Below are 20,695 nucleotides of genomic sequence, written 5' to 3'. Positions count from 1 at the left end.
GTGCTATTGCTTGTGTTAGAAATACAAACATGACCAAAGCCAAACCCCGTTATATTTTTAAAAGGCATTTTAGACAGTTTGATGAGCAAGCGTTGTTAAATGATCTGTACCATAATATTGACAGAGTAAGTCTGATTCCCGATGTTGACACTGCCTGGGACTATATTTATATGAAGTTTGTGTTAATTAGGAAGAGAAATGTCTCTTGGGCTCAAGCTAGACATACAAATGCTCCTGTTGACTGGGCCTCCTTCAGAGTGCCAAGAATCAAATCAAACATTATTTGTCACATGCATATGCTTTTACACATCCTGGTAATCAGTCTGGCCCCGCGACTTTGTGAATGTTGACCTGTTTAAAGGTCTTACTCACATCGGCTACCAAGAACGTTATCACACAGTCATCCAGAACAGCTGTTGCTCTCGTGCATGCTTCAGTGTTGCTTGCCTTGAATCTTAATCCAAGATGGCGTAGCAGTCGGACGTGTGTTTGTATTGTCCTGTAGCGTGTAAATAGTAAATAGTAAATAGTCTTCGTATTTTTCGTATACATTTCGTATATATTTTAATTTCACTTTCCATCTAGGAACTGAATATACATTCCTACATTCCTCCTCACCCAATGTGGTACGGACCTGCTATTTTTTTATACTTTAGAACCGTAACCCCAAGCAGAAGCTAGCCAGATAACTAGCTACTAGCTAGTAGTCAGTTAGCCACTGCTGCGGTCTTCACCCTCAACTCGGACACAGCCAGCTTCAATACCGGGCCAATACCTGCCAGTCTGCAAGCGTGATATCAACCCAGAGCATATAGGACTGCTTTTTCTCTACCACATCACCGGATTCCTGACGCAAGCTCTGGACAATTACACCGTATCATCACAGCTAGCTAGCTGCAACCGAGTGGCTACTACTGGCTAACACCTCTGTCCCGAAGCAAGCACCAGTTAGCCTTGAGCTAGCCTCGAGCTAGGCCCATCTGCCGGCTAGCTGCAAGCGCGATATCAACCCAGAGCATATAGGACTGCTTTTTCTCTACCACATCACCGGATTCCTGACGCAAGCTCTGGACAATTACACCGTATCATCACAGCTAGCTAGCTGCAACCGAGTGGCTACTACTGGCTAACACCACTGTCCCGAAGCAAGCACCAGTTAGCCTTGAGCTAGCCTCGAGCTAGGCCCATCTGCCGGCTAGCTGCAAGCGCGATATCAACCCAGAGCATATAGGACTGCTTTTCTCTACCACATCACCGGATTCCTGACGCAAGCTCTGGACAATTACACCGTATCATCACAGCTAGCTAGCTGCAACCGAGTGGCTACTACTGGCTAACACCTCTGTCCCGAAGCAAGCACCAGTTAGCCTTGAGCTAGCCTCGAGCTAGGCCCATCTGCCGGCTAGCTGAAGAGCTAGCGCCACTGCCACTGCCACGAAGCTAGCACCAGTTAGCAAACACAATTCTACAATTCACAACCTCTCTTTCGCCATCGCCATCTGGCTTGGATTCTCTGTCGACACAACCACGTCTGAGCAGACCCCCTCCGTCTGAGCAGACCACCCCCCGGGCTACTAACTTTATACGCCGCGTGCTAGCTTAGTGGAGGCCTCCTCTGCTCCATCTACGGCTGCCCCCTGGACACTATGATCACTTGGCTACATAGCTGATGCATGCTTGACTGTCCATTAATTCACGGTACTCCATTCTGTTTATTTGTGTTTTACCTGTCGGCTCTGTGCTTTAACTCAGGATCTGTGTGTAGTTAATCCGACCCTCTCTGCCTAGTCGTCGCCATTTTTACCTGTTGTTGCTGTGTTAGACTAACACCCTGTTATTGCTGCTGTTATCTTACCTGTTGTTTTAGCTAGCTCTCCCAATCAAGACCTGCAATCACTTTATGCCTTATTGTATGTCTCTCTCAAATATCAATATGCCTTGCATACTGTTGTTCAGGCTAGTTTTCATTATCATTGTTTTGGTTTGCAATGGACCCTGTAGTTCCACTCTCCGTACCTCTGATACCCCCTTTGTCCCACCCCCCACACATGCGGTGACCTCACCCATTGAGACCAGCATGTCCAGAGATACAACCTCTCTTATCATCACCCAGTGCCTGGGCTTGCCTCCGCTGTACCCGCGCCCCTCCATACCCCTGTCTGCACATTATGCCCAGAATCTATTCTACCACGCCCATAAATCTGCTCCTTTTATTCTTTGTCCCCAACGCTCTAGGCGACCAGTTTTGATAGCCTTTAGCCGCACCCTCATCCTACTACTCCTCTGTTCCTCGGGTGATGTGGAGGTAAACCCAGGCCCTGCATGTCCCCAGTCACCCTCATTTGTTGACTTCTGCGATCGAAAAAGCCTTGGCCTCATGCATGTCAACATCAGAAGCCTCCTCCCTAAGTTTGCCTTACTCACCGCTTTAGCACACTCTGCCAATCCTGATGTCCTTGCCGTGTCCGAATCCTGGCTTAGGAAGGCCACCAAAAATTCTGAGATTTCCATACCCAACTATAACACTTTCCGTCAAGATAGAACTGCCAAAGGGGGAGGAGTTGCAATCTACTGCAGAGATAGCCTGCAAAGTTCTGTCATACTTTCCAGGTCTATGCCCAAACAGTTCGAACTTCTAATTTTAAAAATTAATCTCTCCAGAAATAAGTCTCTCACTGTTGCCGCCTGCTACCGACCCCCCTCAGCTCCCAGCTGTGCCCTGGACACCATCTGTGAATTGATCGCTCCCCATCTAGCTTCAGAGTTTGTTCTGTTAGGTGACCTAAACTGGGATATGCTTAACACCCCGGCAGTCCTACAATCCAAGCTTGATGCCCTCAATCTCACACAAATCATCAAGGAACCCACCAGGTACAACCCTAAATCCGTAAACATGGGCACCCTAATAGACATTATCCTGACCAACCTGCCCTCCAAATACACCTCTGCTGTCTTCAATCAAGATCTCAGCGATCACTGCCTCATTGCCTGTATCCGCCACGGGTCCGCGGTCAAACGACCACCCCTCATCACTGTCAAACGCTCCCTAAAACACTTCTGCGAGCAGGCCTTTCTAATCGACCTGGCCCGGGTACCCTGGAAGGATATTGACCTCATCCCGTCAGTTGAGGATGCCTGGTCATTCTTTAAATGTTACTTCCTCACCATATTAGACAAGCATGCTCCGTTCAAAAAATGCAGAACCAAGAACAGATATAGCCCTTGGTTCACTCCAGACCTGACTGCCCTCGACCAGCACAAAAACATCCTGTGGCGAACTGCAATAGCATCGAAGAGCCCCCGCGATATGCAACTGTTCAGGGAAGTCAGGAACCAATACACGCAGTCAGTCAGGAAAGCAAAGGCCAGCTTTTTCAAGCAGAAATTCGCATCCTGTAGCTCTAACTCCAAAAAGTTCTGGGATACTGTAAAGTCCATGGAGAACAAGAGCACCTCCTCCCAGCTGCCCACTGCACTGAGGCTAGGTAACACGGTCACCACCGATAAATCCGTGATAATCGAAGACTTCAACAAGCATTTCTCAATGGCTGGCCATGCCTTCCTCCTGGCGACTCCAACCTTGGCCAACAGCCCCGCCCCCCCCCGCTGCTACTCGCCCAAGCCTCCCCAGCTTCTCCTTTACCCAAATCCAGATAGCAGATGTTCTGAAAGAGCTGGAAAACCTGGACCCATACAAATCAGCTGGGCTTGACAATCTGGACCCCCTATTTCTGAAACTGTCCGCCGCCATTGTCGCACCCCCTATTACCAGCCTGTTCAACCTCTCCTTCGTATCATCTGAGATCCCCAAGGATTGGAAAGCTGCCGCGGTCATCCCCCTCTTCAAAGGGGGAGACACCCTGGACCCAAACTGTTACAGACCTATATCCATCCTGCCCTGCCTATCTAAGGTCTTCGAAAGCCAAGTCAACAAACAGATCACTGACCATCTCGAATCCCACCGTACCTTCTCCGCTGTGCAATCCGGTTTCCGAGCCGGTCACGGGTGCACCTCAGCCACGCTCAAGGTACTAAACGACATCATAACCGCCATCGATAAAAGACATTACTGTGCAGCCGTCTTCATCGACCTGGCCAAGGCTTTCGACTCTGTCAATCACCATATTCTTATCGGCAGACTCAGTAGCCTCGGTTTTTCTAATGACTGCCTTGCCTGGTTCACCAACTACTTTGCAGACAGAGTTCAGTGTGTCAAATCGGAGGGCATGTTGTCCGGTCCTCTGGCAGTCTCTATGGGGGTACCACAGGGTTCAATTCTCGGGCCGACTCTTTTCTCTGTATACATCAATGATGTTGCTCTTGCTGCGGGCGATTCCCTGATCCACCTCTATGCAGACGACACCATTCTATATACTTCCGGCCCTTCCTTGGACACTGTGCTATCTAACCTCCAAACGAGCTTCAATGCCATACAACACTCCTTCCGTGGCCTCCAACTGCTCTTAAACGCTAGTAAAACCAAATGCATGCTTTTCAACCGTTCGCTGCCTGCACCCGCACGCCCGACTAGCATCACCACCCTGGACGGTTCCGACCTAGAATATGTGGACATCTATAAGTACCTAGGTGTCTGGCTAGACTGCAAACTCTCCTTCCAGACTCATATCAAACATCTCCAATCCAAAATCAAATCAAGAATCGGCTTTCTATTCCGCAACAAAGCCTCCTTCACTCACGCCGCCAAACTTACCCTAGTAAAACTGACTATCCTACCGATCCTCGACTTCGGCGATGTCATCTACAAAATAGTTTCCAACACTCTACTCAGCAAACTGGATGCAGTTTATCACAGTGCCATTCGTTTTGTTACTAAAGCACCTTATACGACCCACCACTGCGACCTGTATGCCCTAGTCGGCTGGCCCTCGCTACATGTTCGTCGTCAGACCCACTGGCTCCAGGTCATCTACAAGGCTATGCTAGGTAAAGTGCCGCCTTATCTCAGTTCACTGGTCACGATGGCTACACCCACCCGCAGCACGCGCTCCAGCAGGTGTATCTCACTGATCATCCCTAAAGCTAAAACCTCATTTGGACGCCTTTCCTTCCAGTTCTCTGCTGCCTGCGACTGGAACGAATTGCAAAAATCTCTGAAGTTGGAGACTTTTATCTCCCTCAACAACTTTAAAAATCTGCTATCCGAGCAGCTAACCGATCGCTGCAGCTGTAAGAAATATCGATCGCTGCAGCTCTTGGCCAGGTCGCAGTTGCAAATGAGAACTTGTTCTCAACTAGCCTACCTGGTTAAATAAAGGTGAAATAAAAAAATTAAAAAAAATATAAGGCATTTAGCTAGTCTGGTAGGCTCGCGTCACTGGGCAGCTCGCATCTGGGTTTCCCTTTGTAGTCCGTAATAGTTTTCAAGCCCTGCCACATCCGACGAGTGTCAGAGCTGGTGTAGTAGGATTCAATCTTAATCCTGTATTGACGCATTGCTTGTTTGATGGTTCGTCTGAGGGCATAACGATATTTCTTATAAGTGTCCGGTTTAGTGTCCCGCTCCTTGAAAGCGGCAGCTCTAGCCTTTAGCTCGATGCGGATGTTGCCTGTAATCCATGGCTTCTGGTTGGCATATGTACATGCGGTCACTTATCGATGCACGTCATCAATGCATTTATAGTTGAAGCCGATGACTGAGGTGGTGTACTCCTCAATGTCATTGGATGAATCCCAGAACCTATTCCAGTCTGTGCTAGCAAAACCGTCCTGTAGCGTTGCATCCGTGTCAACTGACTACTTCCGTATTGAGCAAGTCACTGGTACTTCCTGCTTTAGTTTTTGCTTGTAAGCAGGAATCAGGAGGATAGAATTATGGTCAGATTTGCCAAATGGAGGGCAGGGAAGGGCTTTGTATACATCTCTGTGTGGAGTAAAGGTGGTCTAGAGTTTTATTCCCTCTGTTTGCACTAGGTATGCTGGTAAAAATTTGGCAAAACTGATTAAAGTTTGCTTGCAAGTCCCCGGCCACTAGGAACGCCGCTTCTGGATGAGCATTTTCTTGTTTGCTTATGGCCTTGTTGGTTAAGTGCGTTCTTAGTGCCAGCATAGGTCTGTGGTGGTAAATAGACGGCTACGAATAAGTCTCTTCACCAATTCCATATGCAGCATTTGGAAATCAGCTTATGTCCTCCCACTGCTAAAGGGAGGAGATCCCTCAGATGCTAATAACTAGCGTCCAATCTCCAAACTCCCTATCCTGGCCAAATTCTATGAATCCCTAGTGAACTCACAGTTTAAAAAATCTCTTAATTGAAAAGAACATACTGAGCAGGGTTCAGTCTGGCTTTAGATCGGGGCGCAGCACCACAACTGCAGCTATGGCAGTGGCAAACAACATCATTAACTCACTTGATAAAAAGCAACATTGTGATGCCCTGTTTGTGGATTTAACAAAGGCATTTGATTCAATTGACCATTAATTGCTGCTAGCTAGACTCAGTAACATTGTTCTCAGAGAAGGGGCAGTAAATTGGTTTAGGAACTATCTTTCTGACAGAACACAATGTGTATATACTGACAATCACAAGTCTAGTTTAATCTTGAGATTAATAGAGGTGTGCCCCAGGGTTCCATTTTAGCTCCTGTGTTGTTCTCAATTTGTATTAATGATTTGGGAAATGGGATGCAACCAGCAAAGTTACATCTATATACAGATGATACAGTCATATATGCATGTGCTCCTTCTCTGGTTCAAGCTGTTGAAGAGCTCCAGACTGTTTTCAGTCACTGCAGGCCTCCCTTTATGACCTCAAACTGGTCTTGAATGTAGAAAAAGCTACATTCATGACCTTTACCAGAGCTTGAACTCTGCCAGAGAAGGTTAGCATTGTCTCATCTGTTGGCTTATCCATTGAAAAAGTGTCATCCTACAAATACCTAGGTATATGGTTGGATGACAAGTTGTCCTTTAAAGTTATGGATAATCTTGTGTGGAAGCTTAAATTGAAATATGGTTTTTATTTTCATAATAAGGCATGCTTCCCGCTTCTGGCTAGAAAGAAGCTTGTTCTGGCCACTTTTCTCTCTGTAATTGATTATGGTGGCTTGTTGTATATGCATGCAGTCTCCTCTGTCTTACAGAGACTGGAATCTGTTTATCATGCATCCTTGCGCTTTATTACAAATGCCAAGTCACTCACCCACCATTGCACATTGTATCAACTGGTAGGTTGGACCTCACTTTATATCCGCAGAAAGATACATTTGTATGTGTTCATCTACAAAGCCCTTTTGGGTAAACTCCCTCTTTACCTCTGTAGTCTGGTCTCTTTCACCACCAGCAGGTAAACTCCCTCTTTACCTCTGTAGTCTGGTCTCCTTCACCACCAGCAGGTAAACTCCCTCTTTACCTCTGTAGTCTGGTCTCCTTCACCACCAGCAGGTAAACTCCCTCTTTACCTCTGTAGTCTGGTCTCCGTCACCACCAGTAGGTAAACTCCCTCTTTACCTCTGTAGTCTGGTCTCCTTCACCACCAGCAGGTAAACTCCCTCTTTACCTCTGTAGTCTGGTCTCCGTCACCACCAGTAGGTAAACTCCCTCTTTACCTCTGTAGTCTGGTCTCCTTCACCACCAGCAGGTAAACTCCCTCTTTACCTCTGTAGTCTGGTCTCCTTCACCACCAGCAGGTAAACTCCCTCTTTACCTCTGTAGTCTGGTCTCCGTCACCACCAGTAGGTAAACTCCCTCTTTACCTCTGTAGTCTGGTCTCCTTCACCACCAGCAGGTAAACTCCCTCTTTACCTCTGTAGTCTGGTCTCCTTCACCACCAGCAGGTAAACTCCCTCTTTACCTCTGTAGTCTGGTCTCCTTCACCACCAGCAGTTACCATACCCGGTCTGCTAGGTAGTTGCTAGTTAAAGTCCCCAGGACATTCACAGTGTTAGGCAAGACTGCCTTTTCTTCTTGTGCACCAGAGACATGGAATAGTCTAAAATCCATGCTTCGTCTAGATATGTTAGTGCCACTTAATTCATTTAAAATATTGATGTGAGACTGTTGCAGAGAAGTGTAAATGTTTTTTTTAGGCTGGATCATGTTGTATGTTTTAATTCTGTAATGTATTGATTGTTGCTGCCTTCTTGGCTAGGTCCCATGTCATGGTTGTTAGGATAGACGGACCAATGCGCAGCGTGATTCGAGTTCCACATCTTTTAATAGTGAAACTTAAACAAAACAATAAACAAACAATGACCGTGAAGTAACAGTGCGCACATCAGCACTCAATAAAACAATATCCCACAAAGCAGGTGGGAGAAAGGGCTTCCTAAATATGATCCCCAATTAGAGGCAAAGATTACCAGCTGCCTCTAATTGGGAACCATACTAATAAGGAAAGTCACTTGTATTTCTATGTCTAGCATGGCTTACCATAAGCCATGACAGCATACAAGCAGCCTACATGTGTTGTGGTGACAGTTACGATAATCCATAGGCTGACGTTATGATAGAGTTCTCAGATGATATCTATGATCAATCACTGCATTACTTGGTCTTGTAATTTATATTTATAGCCTATTTTCTTTGTTCATTTTATAGATGTAAGTGTGCAATATTGCCTTATCTAGACACAGAATGATAAAATAGTCAGGCTTAACATAGCAGTTAAACCAAACGTTTTGTTGGATGGAAGCTGAATTGAGAATGTCATGATGTAACGATCGTCTGTGGTGGTAGAAGGATCGGACCAAAGCGCAGCGTGGTAAGTGTTCATGTCTTTAATATAAATCAAAAAACTGAACACAGGAACAAAACAATAAACGATGTGAACAAACGAAACAGTACCGTGTGGCGACAAACACTGTCACGGAAGACAAACACCCACAAACCAAAAGTGAAACCCAGGCTACCTAAGTATGATTCTCAATCAGGGACAACGATTGACAGCTGCCTCTGATTGAGAATCATACCAGGCCGAACACAAAACCCCAACATAGAAAAACACACATAGACTGCCCACCCCAACTCACGCTCTGACTATACTAAATAAAGACAAAACAAAGGAATTAAGGTCAGAACGTGACACATGATTTGTTCGTTATGTTAATAACATGTATTTGTGGATCAATGGAACTGCTGTATTAATGTGGGGAATCTGTAAGTACCCTGTCAAATCTCACGATGGTGAAGCAAAATAGGTTTATGGAGTCCAGGTGAGTAGGGTATAAAATGTATTTAAACATGTCAGCATCACATGTATTTCTTTAGTGTTATTATTTTCCGGGTGAATAAGGTTTGTAAAATATCCTTGTGGTTGGGGGTAATGCCTAAAGTATGGTAAGTATAAGTGGTCTCATCTCATTGGGAACAATAGCAAGGTACGTTTATGATGAAACTTGCATGTGTTTTGATTAAGTTGATCACACAGTCACATAATTGTTAATAATGGGATTTTCTCAGAATGTGTTTTTTTGTAACAAACATTCTATCACAGTTGTGGCATGACTCAAGGAAGCTTTGAGTTACTGCAAGCTCAGTCAAGAAGGTCCCTGTCATGGGAATCCACCAACCCTGGTAAGTTTCTCCAGGAGCATCTGTATCCCAGGTTCCAAGGGAATGCAGACTCACGCTACGGGAAAGATAATGAGCAGATGGCCTCCCAGTGGCTGGAAAACTGTGGATACTCTGTGGACCACAGAGGCCGTGTTGTCAGTGTTGAGGAGCCATGGCTATCAGCAAGCCCTGACAGAGTGCTGAACTCCAAGGAGCTGTTCTAGATCAAGTGTCCTGTCATGGGGAAGGGCTGTGATTCTCTGGATGATGTCTTCAATGGGAAAGCCTGTGATGTGACGGTGGTGGAGGACACACCCCGACTGCAACCACATGAGCCACGTGGCTATTACATGCAGGTACAGATTGGTATGTTTTGCACAGGACTGAGAGAAAGTAAGATGCTCATCTGGACTCCGTCCCAGCAAGTTGTCATCCCTGTTCCCTATGACGCACAGTTCTGTGCAGAGGCTGTCCTGAGGTTGAAGGCATTCTACTTTACACACATTTGTATTTGTATTTACTATGGATCCCCATTAGCTGCTGCCAAGGCAGAAGGATTTCCCACACATGAAGGCCTGATTCACGCAGTCTCCTCCTGAAAAGTTGCCGTTGAGATGTGTCTGTTACTTGAGATGTGTCTGTGAAGCTTTTATTTGGGCTGCAATTTCTGAGGCTGGTAACTCTAATGAACTTATCCTCTGCAGCAGAGGTAACTCTGGGTCTTCCTTTCCTGTGGCGGTCCTCATGAGAGACAGTTTCATCATTGCTCTTGATGGTTTTTGCGACTGCACTTGAAGAAACTTTCAAAGTTCAAAATGTTCCGTATTGACTGACCTTCATGTCTTGAAGTAATGCTTTATTTGAGCTGTTCTTGCCATAATATGGACTTGGTCTTTTACCCCAAAAATGTTTACATTTAAATTGAACTAGGCAAGTCAGTTGAGAACAAATTCTTATTTACAATGAAGGCCTGCCGGGGAACACTGCCTTGTTCAGGGGCAGAACGACAGATTTTTACCTTGTCAGCTCGGGGATTCAATCCAGAATCCTTTCGGTTACTGGCCCAACGTTCTAACCACTAGGCTACCTGTCACCCCAAATAGGGCTATCTTCTCTATACTACCCATACCTTGTCACAACACAACTGATTGGCTGAAACGCGTTAAGAAGGAAATAAATTCCTCAAATTAACAAGGCACACCTGTTAATTTAATTGAATTCCATGTGACTACCTCATGAAGCTGGTTGAGAGAATGCCAAGAGTGTGCAAAGCTGTCATCAAGGCAAAGGGTGGTTACTTTGAAGAATCTCAAGTGATTTATTTAACACTGTTTTGGTTACTACATGATTCCAAATGTGTTATTTCATCGTTTTGATGTCTTCACTATTACTCATGTCACGCCCTGATCTGTTTCACCTGTCCTTGTGCTTGTCTCCACCCCTTCCAGGTGTTGCCCATCTTCCCCACTTATACCCTGGGTATTTATACCTGTGTTTTATATCTGTCTGTGCCAGTTCGTCTTGTTTGTTCAAGTCAACCAGCGTTTTTTGTCTCTGCTCCTGTTTTTCTCCAGTCTCTCTTTTTCTCGTCCTCCTGGTCCTTGTACCCGCCCGCCGGACCACTCTGCCTGTCCCTGGCCCTGAGCCTGCCTGCCGTCCTGTACCTTGCTCCACCTCTGGATTACCAACCTCTGCCTGACCCTGAGCCTGCCTGCCGTCCTGTACCTTGCTCCACCTCTGGATTACCAACCTCTGCCTGACCTGACTCTGAGCCTGCCTGCCATCTTGTACCTTGGCCTCTACTCTGGATTATCGACCCCTGCCTGCCTTGACCTGTCGTTTGCCTGCACCTGTTGTTACAATAATCATTGTTACTTCAAAAAGTCTGCACTTGGGTCTTACCTTGATTCCTGTTAACTCTACAATGTAGAAAACAGTAAACATAAAGAAAAACCCTGGAATGAGTAGGTGTGTCCAAACTTTTGACTGGTTCTGTATGTACTGAAAACTCTATCGAATGAAAAATGTGTTGGTCAGCAGGTGTGAGCGTTTCCAGCGGTTGAATTAAATGTATTCAGCGTGAGCGAGGGAACCACGCATGCAAACCCTTTACACACCTGCATAAGGGAAGTCTGAATACCAACTACTGAGAAGTGCGTAGGGAAAGGCATGCGTAGGGAAAGGCGTACATTTCATAAGTCTAAATCGGGCACTTGCGAATAAAGTGATTCTGACTTCTGATGATGCCTCTTAATTAGCTATTTCAGTTCTGTTTGAACATGCCTCCTGTATGTGGTTGAAATTAAATCAGCCTGCAGACGTTTCTGTATCTCCTCTTTCATGCGTTTTTTTTCAAGAGAGGAATATTGTACATTCCTGCCTCAAGAAGTCAAAGAGTAATTAGTCTCTTCTTTTCAATTGTGTCCTGGCTGTTTACGTGCATATTGAGACGAGGAATGTATGTCCGCCCAACCTTGAAGGGGCTCGGTCTTATAACATCAACAAATTTGTTTTGTCTGTAATGATGAGAGACTTGCCGCTGGTATGATCTTAATGTGTAGGGTTCAAGGGGAGTTTGTTTCTGCTCTGCAATTCTACAGCTCCTCATGGACAACTACAACAACATGCTGCTGGGGTGGTTTCAGCTGAATGCTTCCACCAGGATGATAAGGTATTTAAGTTTGGTCGCTCTTCCTCTGTGTGTGTGTGTGTGTGTGTGTGTGTGTGTGTGTGTGTGTGTGTGTGTGTGTGTGTGTGTGTGTGTGTGTGTGTGTGTGTGTGTGTGTGTGTGTGTGTGTGTGTGTGTGTGTGTGTGTGTGTGTGTGTGTGTGTGTGTGTGTGTGTGTGTGTGTGTGTGTGTGTGTGTGTGTGTGTGTGTGTGTGTGTGTGTGTGTGTGTGTGTGTGCCCATGTGTATAACTATGGTATACATACTCTAACAAAGCCCTCTACTCATGTCTGGGCACATCTCACTTGAACTTTGACCCCTCACCTCTAACCTCTGCCTCCTATCATCAGGTATTGTTTTCCATGCCCCGGGCAACTTCATTACTAACCTTTAGACATACGAGTTACCATACCAGGTCTCAGGGATGGCCAACTCTGAAAATCTCTTCAGTCCTCTCAGAGTTAGGTAAAATCTGCTTTTAGTTTCTTTGCACCCCATGTATGGAACAATCTGCAGAGTTCCCTACAACAGGATGTACATTTATGGAACAATCTGCAGAGTTCCCTACAACAGGATATCCATGTATGGAACAATCTACAGAGTTCCCTACAACAGGATGTCCATTTATGGAACAATCTAGAGTTCCCTACAACAGGATGTCCATTTATGGAACAATCTAGAGTTTCCTACAACAGGATGTCCATTTATGGAACAATCTAGAGTTTCCTACAACAGGACGTCCATGTATGGAACAATCTAGAGTTTCCTACAACAGGATGTCCATTTATGGAACAATCTAGAGTTCCCTACAACAGGATGTCCATTTATGGAACAATCTAGAGTTTCCTACAACAGGACGTCCATGTATGGAACAATCTAGAGTTTCCTACAACAGGATGTACATTTATGGAACAATCTAGAGTTTCCTACAACAGGATGTCCATGTATGGAACAATCTAGAGTTTCCTACAACAGGATGTACATTTATGGAACAATCTAGAGTTTCCTACAACAGGATGTCCATTTATGGAACAATCTAGAGTTCCCTACAACAGGATGTACATTTATGGAACAATCTAGAGTTCCCTACAACAGGATGTCCATTTATGGAACAATCTAGAGTTCCCTACAACAGGATGTCCATGTATGGAACAATCTAGAGTTTCCTACAACAGGATATCCATGTATGGAACAATCTAGAGTTCCCTACAACAGGACGTTGTGGAACCTCTCGGGCAGTTCAACATGGTGATTGGGGACCTCTTTGCTGATGAATGTGATTATTTTTCTTCAATGTATTTGTATTTTTTTATGTAGAGGATGTGCAGGGCTGCCTTGTGAAAGAGACATTTGGACTCAATGGGACTCAGTTTAAAAATATAAATAAGGAATCCAGCCGGCACCCAGTGAAAGGGGTGAAAGAGTTAGCATATCAGCTTGTGTGCTTTGGCACCAGGCCCTTAATGTAATTAACTGGCAAATTGGCAGATTAGTAGGGAAATCAAGCAGAACCTGTCTGTTTGTTCGTACTGGCCGCCAGCACTGCTTGAGTGACAGACGGGCTGAAGTTCCTGGTGCCACTCAATAGTGTAACTGTCATGTCCATGCTGGAGAGTATTTGTATTCATTATGGATTCCCATTACTTCCATGCCAAGACAGCAGCTACTCTTCCTGGGGTCCGGCTAAATTAAGGCAGTTTATTCAATTTAAAAACAATTACAATACATTCACAGATTTCACAACACACTGTGTGCCCACTGTGTGCCTAATCCACCACTACCATATATCTACAGTACAAAATCCATGTGTACGTGTGTGAAAAGTGTGAGTGTACAGATGTGAAAGGCAGTGTGTGATTAGGAAATGCTACAGGGAGATTTTGACGTCTTTAGTACATTGTAAATAGCAGTGTCTATGGAGCTGGTTAGAGAGATATCGCCCTGTGTTTGTTTTCCCTTCAAACATGCCATCATTTCATGTGGGTCGGGGGGAGTCCCACAGGATGGTATGGCCACAAGGGTATTTCTTTAACAAATTAGGTCCCTTGGCTCATCTCTGTAACTCCTCAATGGGCTCGGGAGAGGCAAAGGTGGAGTCATGCGTTCTCAGAAAAGTGACTTGCCTGGCTGCCTACTTCTTATCACGCTGCTCTCTTAACCCAGATGTCAGCCGCACCAATAGGAAACACTGTTCGACTGACAACCGGAGTCAGCTTGCAGGCTCCCAGCCTTGTCACAAGGAGTCATTAGGAGAGCTTCTAAGAACTTTGCACACCTGGAATGTAAAATTTTGCACATTATTATTTTTTAAATTCTTCAAGCTCTGTCAAGTTGGTTGTTGATCATTGCTAGACAGCCATTTTCAGGTCTTGCCATAGATTATCAAAGCAACTAAGAGGAGAAATCCTCTAATCATCATATACAGTGCCTTCAGAAGAAAGAAAAATTACACAAGTATTCACACCCCTGACTCACAGCTGTAATTGCTGCCAAAGGTGATTCTAACATGTATTGACTCCGGAGGGAAAATACTTGTGTAAATTTGATATTTCTGTATTTAATTTAATACATTTACAGAAATGTCAAAAAATATGTTTTTGCTTTGTCATTATGGGGTATTGTGTGTAGATGGGTGAGAGGAAAAAGTGTATTTAATCAAATCAAATCAAATCAAGTTTATTTTATATAGCCCTTCGTACATCAGCTAATATCTCGAAGTGCTGTACAGAAACCCAGCCTAAAACCCCAAACAGCAAGCAATGCAGGTGTAGAAGCACGGTGGCTAGGAAAAACTCCCTAGAAATTTAATCAATGTTGAACTCAGGCTGTAACACAACCAGATGTGGAATAAGTCAGGGGGTATGAACACTTTCTGAACGCACTTTATATGATGAGTAAGAGGAGAGATTTGTCCTCTTAGTTGTGTGAACTCCTTGCTTTTCATCATGGTTTTGCTGCTGTAGCCAGGGACGGACTGGGACCAGAAATCGTTCCGGTTATTTATTTTTAAAATTTGATCATATTACTCCAGTGCTAGCCTCTCTACACTGGCTTCCTGTTAAGGCTAGGGCTGATTTCAAGGTTTTACTGCTAACCTACAAAGCATTACATGGGCTTGCTCCTATCTATCTTTCCGATTTGGTCCTGCCGTACATACCTACACGTACGCTACTGTCACAAGATGCAGGCCTCCTAATTGTCCCTAGAATTTCTAAGCAAACAGCTGGAGGCAGGGCTTTCTCCTATAGAGCTCCATTTTTATGGAATGGTCTGCCTATCCATGTGAGAGACGCAGACTTGGTCTCAATCTTTAAGTCTTTATTGAAGACTCATCTCTTCAGTAGGTCCTATGATTGAGTATAGTCTGGCCCAGGAGTGTGAAGGTGAACGGAAAGGCACTGGAGCAAAGAACCGCCCTTGCTGTCTCTGCCTGGCCGGTTCCCCTCTCCACTGGGATTCTCTGCCTCTAACCCTATTACAGGGGCTGAGTCACTGGCTTAGTCACTGGCTTACTGGTGCTCTTCCATGCCATCCCTAGGAGGGATGCGTCACTTGAGTGGGTTGAGTCACTGACGGGATCTTCTTGTCCGGGTTGGCGCCCCCCTTGGGTTGTGCCATTGGAGAGATCTTCGTGGGCTATACTCGGCCTTGTCTCAGGATGGTAAGTTGGTGGGTGGAGATATCCCTCTAGTGGTGTGGGGGCTGTGCTTTGGCAAAGTGGGGTTATATTCTGCCTTTTTGGCCCTGTCCGGGCGTATCGTCGGATGGGGCCACAGTGTCTCCCGACCCCTCCTGTCTCAGCCTCCAGTATTTACTCTGCAATAGTTTGTGTCGGGGGCTAGGGTCAGTCTGTTATATCTGGTGTATTTCTCCTGTCTTATCTGGTGTCCTGTGTGAATATAAGTATGCTCTCTCTAATTATCTCTCTCTTCTTCTCTATTTTCTCTCTTTTTTTCAGTCTTTCTTTCTCTACCTGGCCTGAGGACTCCTTGCTGTCCCCAGTCCACCTGGTCGTGTTGCTGCTCCAGTTTCAGCTGTTCTGCCTATGGAACCCTGACCTGTTCACCGGACGTGCTACCTGTCCCAGACCTGCTGTTTTCAACTCTCTAGAGACAGCAGGAGCGGTAGAGATACTCTTAATGATCGGCTATGAAAAGCCAACTGACATTTACTCCTGAGGTGCTGACTTGCTGCTCCCTCGACAACTACTGTGATTATTATTATTTGAAACTGCTGTTCATCTATGAACATTTGAACATCTTGGCCATGTTCTGTTATAATCTCTACCCGGCACAGCCAGAAGAGGACTGGCCACGACCCATAGCCTTGTTTCTCTCTAGGTTTCTTCCTAGGTTCCTGCCTTTCTAGGGAGTTTTTCCTAGCCACTGTGCTTCTACACCTGCATTGTTTGGGGTTTTAGGCTGGGTTTCTGTACAGCACTTTGTGACATCAGCTGATGTAAGAAGGGCTTTATAAATACATTTGATTTGATTTGATAACACCGTCCAATTTTTCTACTCAAGGCCCCGATTATCAGCCAAATAATGGTCATTTTGACAGGTCCACTGGGCTATAAAGGGACCCGCCCACCTGGCATTGCCTGAACTGCAGTATGGCCAGTCCGACCCTGGCTGAAGCTGTTTCTGTCCCATTGGGACGTGACTTTGGCATGAGTTTGATGTAACTAAGCCAATATCCCACTGTGTTATGTGAGTCTAAGGGATCATTAGGAAGTTCTATCAGTTCGTCATGTATCATAATCCACATGCCTTCGTCTTTTCCAGATAGTCTCTCTGTATGGACTGTATGGTCAGTACCAGGAAACCTAATAAGGGCATCTATCCAGAATCCAAACCATTAGGCACACAACAACATTTCAACATGGAAATTACATTGTAGAATAATAGTGAAGACATCAAAACTATTAAATAACACATATGGAATCATGTTGTAACCAAAAAAAGAGTTAAACAAATCCAAAAATATTTTAGATTTTAGATTCTTCATAGTAGCCACCCTTTGTCTTGATGACAGCTTTGCTCACTCTTGGAAATCTCTCAACCAGCTTCACCTGGAATGATTTTCGAACAGTCTTGAAGGAGTTCCCACATATGCTGAGCACTTGTTGGCTGCTTTTCCTTCACTCCTATTCATCCCAAACCATCTCAATTCGGTTGAGGTCAGTGATTGTGGAGGCCAGGTCATCTGATGCAGCACCTTATCGGCCAAGTAGCCCTTACACATCATGGAGGTGTGTTGGAACATTGTCCTTTTGAAAAATGAAAAATGATAGTCCCACTAAGCGCAAACCAGATGGCATGGGGTATAGCTGCAGAATGCTGTGGTAGCCATGCTGGTTAAGTGTGCCTTGAATTCTAAATAAATCACAGACAGTGTCACCTGTGGTCAGCACAGGGAGAAGCTGTCAGAGGCAGAGGTGTTTTTGCAGATCTGAAAGAGAGTGTACAATGTTTTTTTAATGAGAGTTTAGCCCACTTGACAATTCAACAGAATTCAATCTTCTTCCTGCTGATGATCTGTACAACATGAGACAGAAAGCAATACAGTGCAACATACAAATAGATTAAAACATAATGTGGAATATAATAGAGACACAGATTTATGCGCATGTTTCAAATAATAATGTTACAACTACTACTAGCTTGCTCTATCCCTGCTTTTCCCAAAAAGATCTATCTGATATAACTAACTAGTTGTTCTTGTTCTATAGGCTGTCTTCCTCCTCGCTGGTCTGCAGATGCATGACTATTTGATCATGATGTTGTGGCTGTAACAATTGATGGAAATTGAAATCGAACTAATCAAGATATAATCTGAGAGATCTTACCTTTTTATATCTCTGACTATAACTAGCAGTTTGGAACTAGCAGTTTGGAACTAGCAGTTTGCTCTCACCTCATCTGGGCACTGCAACAGCCAGATAGAAGCAGCTGCACATCTGATCTTCTTCCCCATCCTATTCTGTCTAGATTCTACAGAGAGCTAGCCTGTTCTCCTCAAAACATTACTAGCAAGCTAGCTATAGCCAACTTGAGCAAAGAGATCTCAGCTTTCTACCTAGCAAAGCCAACCAACTACACAACAAATATACACAAAGCAAACAATGAGCCATGTTATTTCAATTTTTAAAAAGCTAGCTAGCTATGTGGAAACACTATCATTTTTTTTCTTCATTTTTCTCACCAATGTTTTGCTGTAGATTTCAAATTCTGTAAATGTAATTTAGTAATTTTAACAAATTTGATCCATATTTAGTAACGGGCCAGAAGTCAAACTGAAGTCAAACAGAAATGAAACCCGATAGGAAGTGAGATGGAATATGGGAGGTGCTAGAATGCATTGATCCTATTTGCAAACCGATTCTACATGTGCATCTCCAAATATGTTGGCAGTCAGACGCCCACCGGCGGGGTGGTCCAAAATACACACCGCACCAAACGAACTGCCAACTGCGAATGAATGGCAGATTAATATTCTGTGTGTGCGTTCCCTTAGGCCATGGTTTATTTGTCTATCTCTCCCTCTCTGATCATGCCTAGATTATTCATGCCTCGTAATGCCTTGTATTTGCCTTGTTTAATGGAATCATTCATTTTCCAATGCTATAAATTACAGCAGTCATGAAGGTTTTAAATAATATCACTGAAGCCCTTGACAAAAAACAGCACTGTGTCTCACTTTTTATTGATCTCTCTAAGGCTTTTGATACAGTTGATCATGCTATACTAAGGCAGAGATTGTCGAGTGTAGGTCTTTCAGAGCATGCAGTTGCATGCTTTGCTAACTATCTGTCTGATAGAACTCAGTGCACTCAATTTGATGGGCTTATGTCTGTTAAATTGTCTATCTTTAATGGTGTGCCCCAAGGCTCTGTACTTGGTCCTCTCTTATTCACTATTTATATATAAATGATTTAGACAAAAATGTCCAAAATGTGCAACTTCATTTTTATGCTGATGATACTGTTATTTACTGTTGTGCCTCGTCTCTTACAAAAGCTTTCCAGAACTTGCAAACTGCTTTTTATACTGTTCAACATACCTTGTGTTAATTGAAGCTTATCCTCAATACTGACACAACTAAACTAATGGTGTTTTCTAAAGCAAGAAATAGACCTCTGAACCTTTCACCTATTACTACCTGTCAGGGCAAGGAGATTGAGGTTGTAACCTGTCAAGGGTCGATGTGCAGCAGGTGGGACGGAGTCAGGCGCAGGACACAGAGGATGAGTAATAACGGACTTTAATCAATACAACAACAAAATAATTTCCACGCAGGGAAAACAATCCAGCTCACAAAAATGTAGCGACAGCTTAACACAGAACAAACACGCACAAAACCATGGGGGGAACCAGAGGGTTAAATAAGGAACATAATTATGGGAATGGAAACCAGGTGTGTACAATGAAGACAAAACAAATGGAAAATGAAAAGTGGGTCGGTGGCGGCTAGAAAACCGGTGATGTCGACCGCCGAACGCCGCCCGAACAAGGAGAGGCACAAACTTCGGCGGAAGTCGTGACATAACCTCATATAAATATCTTGGAATTTTAATTGATGACGGCCTCTCTTTTAAATTGCATATTCAACAACTTACAAAAAAATTGAAGCTGAAATTGGGATTTTATTTTAGGAATAAGGCCTGTTTTTCTTTTGAAGCCAGAAGGAGGCTAGCATCGGCTACATTTATGCCTTTACTAGACTATGGGGATATTTTATATACAGTGGGGAGAACAAGTATTTGATACACTGCCGATTTTGCAGATTTTCCTACTTAAAAAGCATGTAGAGGTCTGTAATTTTTATCATAGGTACACTTCAACTGTGAGAGACGGAATCTAAAACAAAAATCCCGAAAATCACATTGTATGATTTTTAAGTAATTAATTAGCATTTTATTGCATGACATAAGTATTTGATACATCAGAAAAGCAGAACTTAATATTTGGTACAGAATCGTTTGTTTGCAATTACAGAGATCATACGTTTCCTGTAGTTCTTGACCAGGTTTGCACACACTGCAGCAGGGATTTTGGCCCACTCCTCCATACAGACCTTCTCCAGATCCTTCAGGTTTCGGGGCTGTCGCTGGGCAATACGGACTTTCAGCTCCCTCCAAAGATTTTCTATTGGGTTCAGGTCTGGAGACTGGCTAGGCCACTCCAGGACCTTGAGATACTTCTTACGGAGCCACTCCTTAGTTGCCCTGGCTGTGTGTTTCGGGTCGTTGTCATACTGGAAGACCCAGCCACGACCCATCATCAATGCTCTTACTGAGGGAAGGAGGTTGTTGGCTAAGATCTCGCAATACATGGCCCCATCCATCCTCCCCTCAATACGGTGCAGTCGTCCTGTCCCTTTTGCAGAAAAGCATCCCCAAAGAATGATGTTTCCACCTCCATGCTTCACGGTTGGGATGGTGTTCTTGGGGTTGTACTCATCCTTCTTCTTCCTCCAAACACGGCGAGTGGAGTTTAGACCAAAAAGCTCTATTTT

This window comes from Salvelinus alpinus, chromosome 15, assembly GCF_045679555.1.
Source record: "Salvelinus alpinus chromosome 15, SLU_Salpinus.1, whole genome shotgun sequence".
Lineage (NCBI taxonomy): Eukaryota > Metazoa > Chordata > Actinopteri > Salmoniformes > Salmonidae > Salvelinus > Salvelinus alpinus.
Note: the sequence above shows the minus strand (reverse complement) of the source record.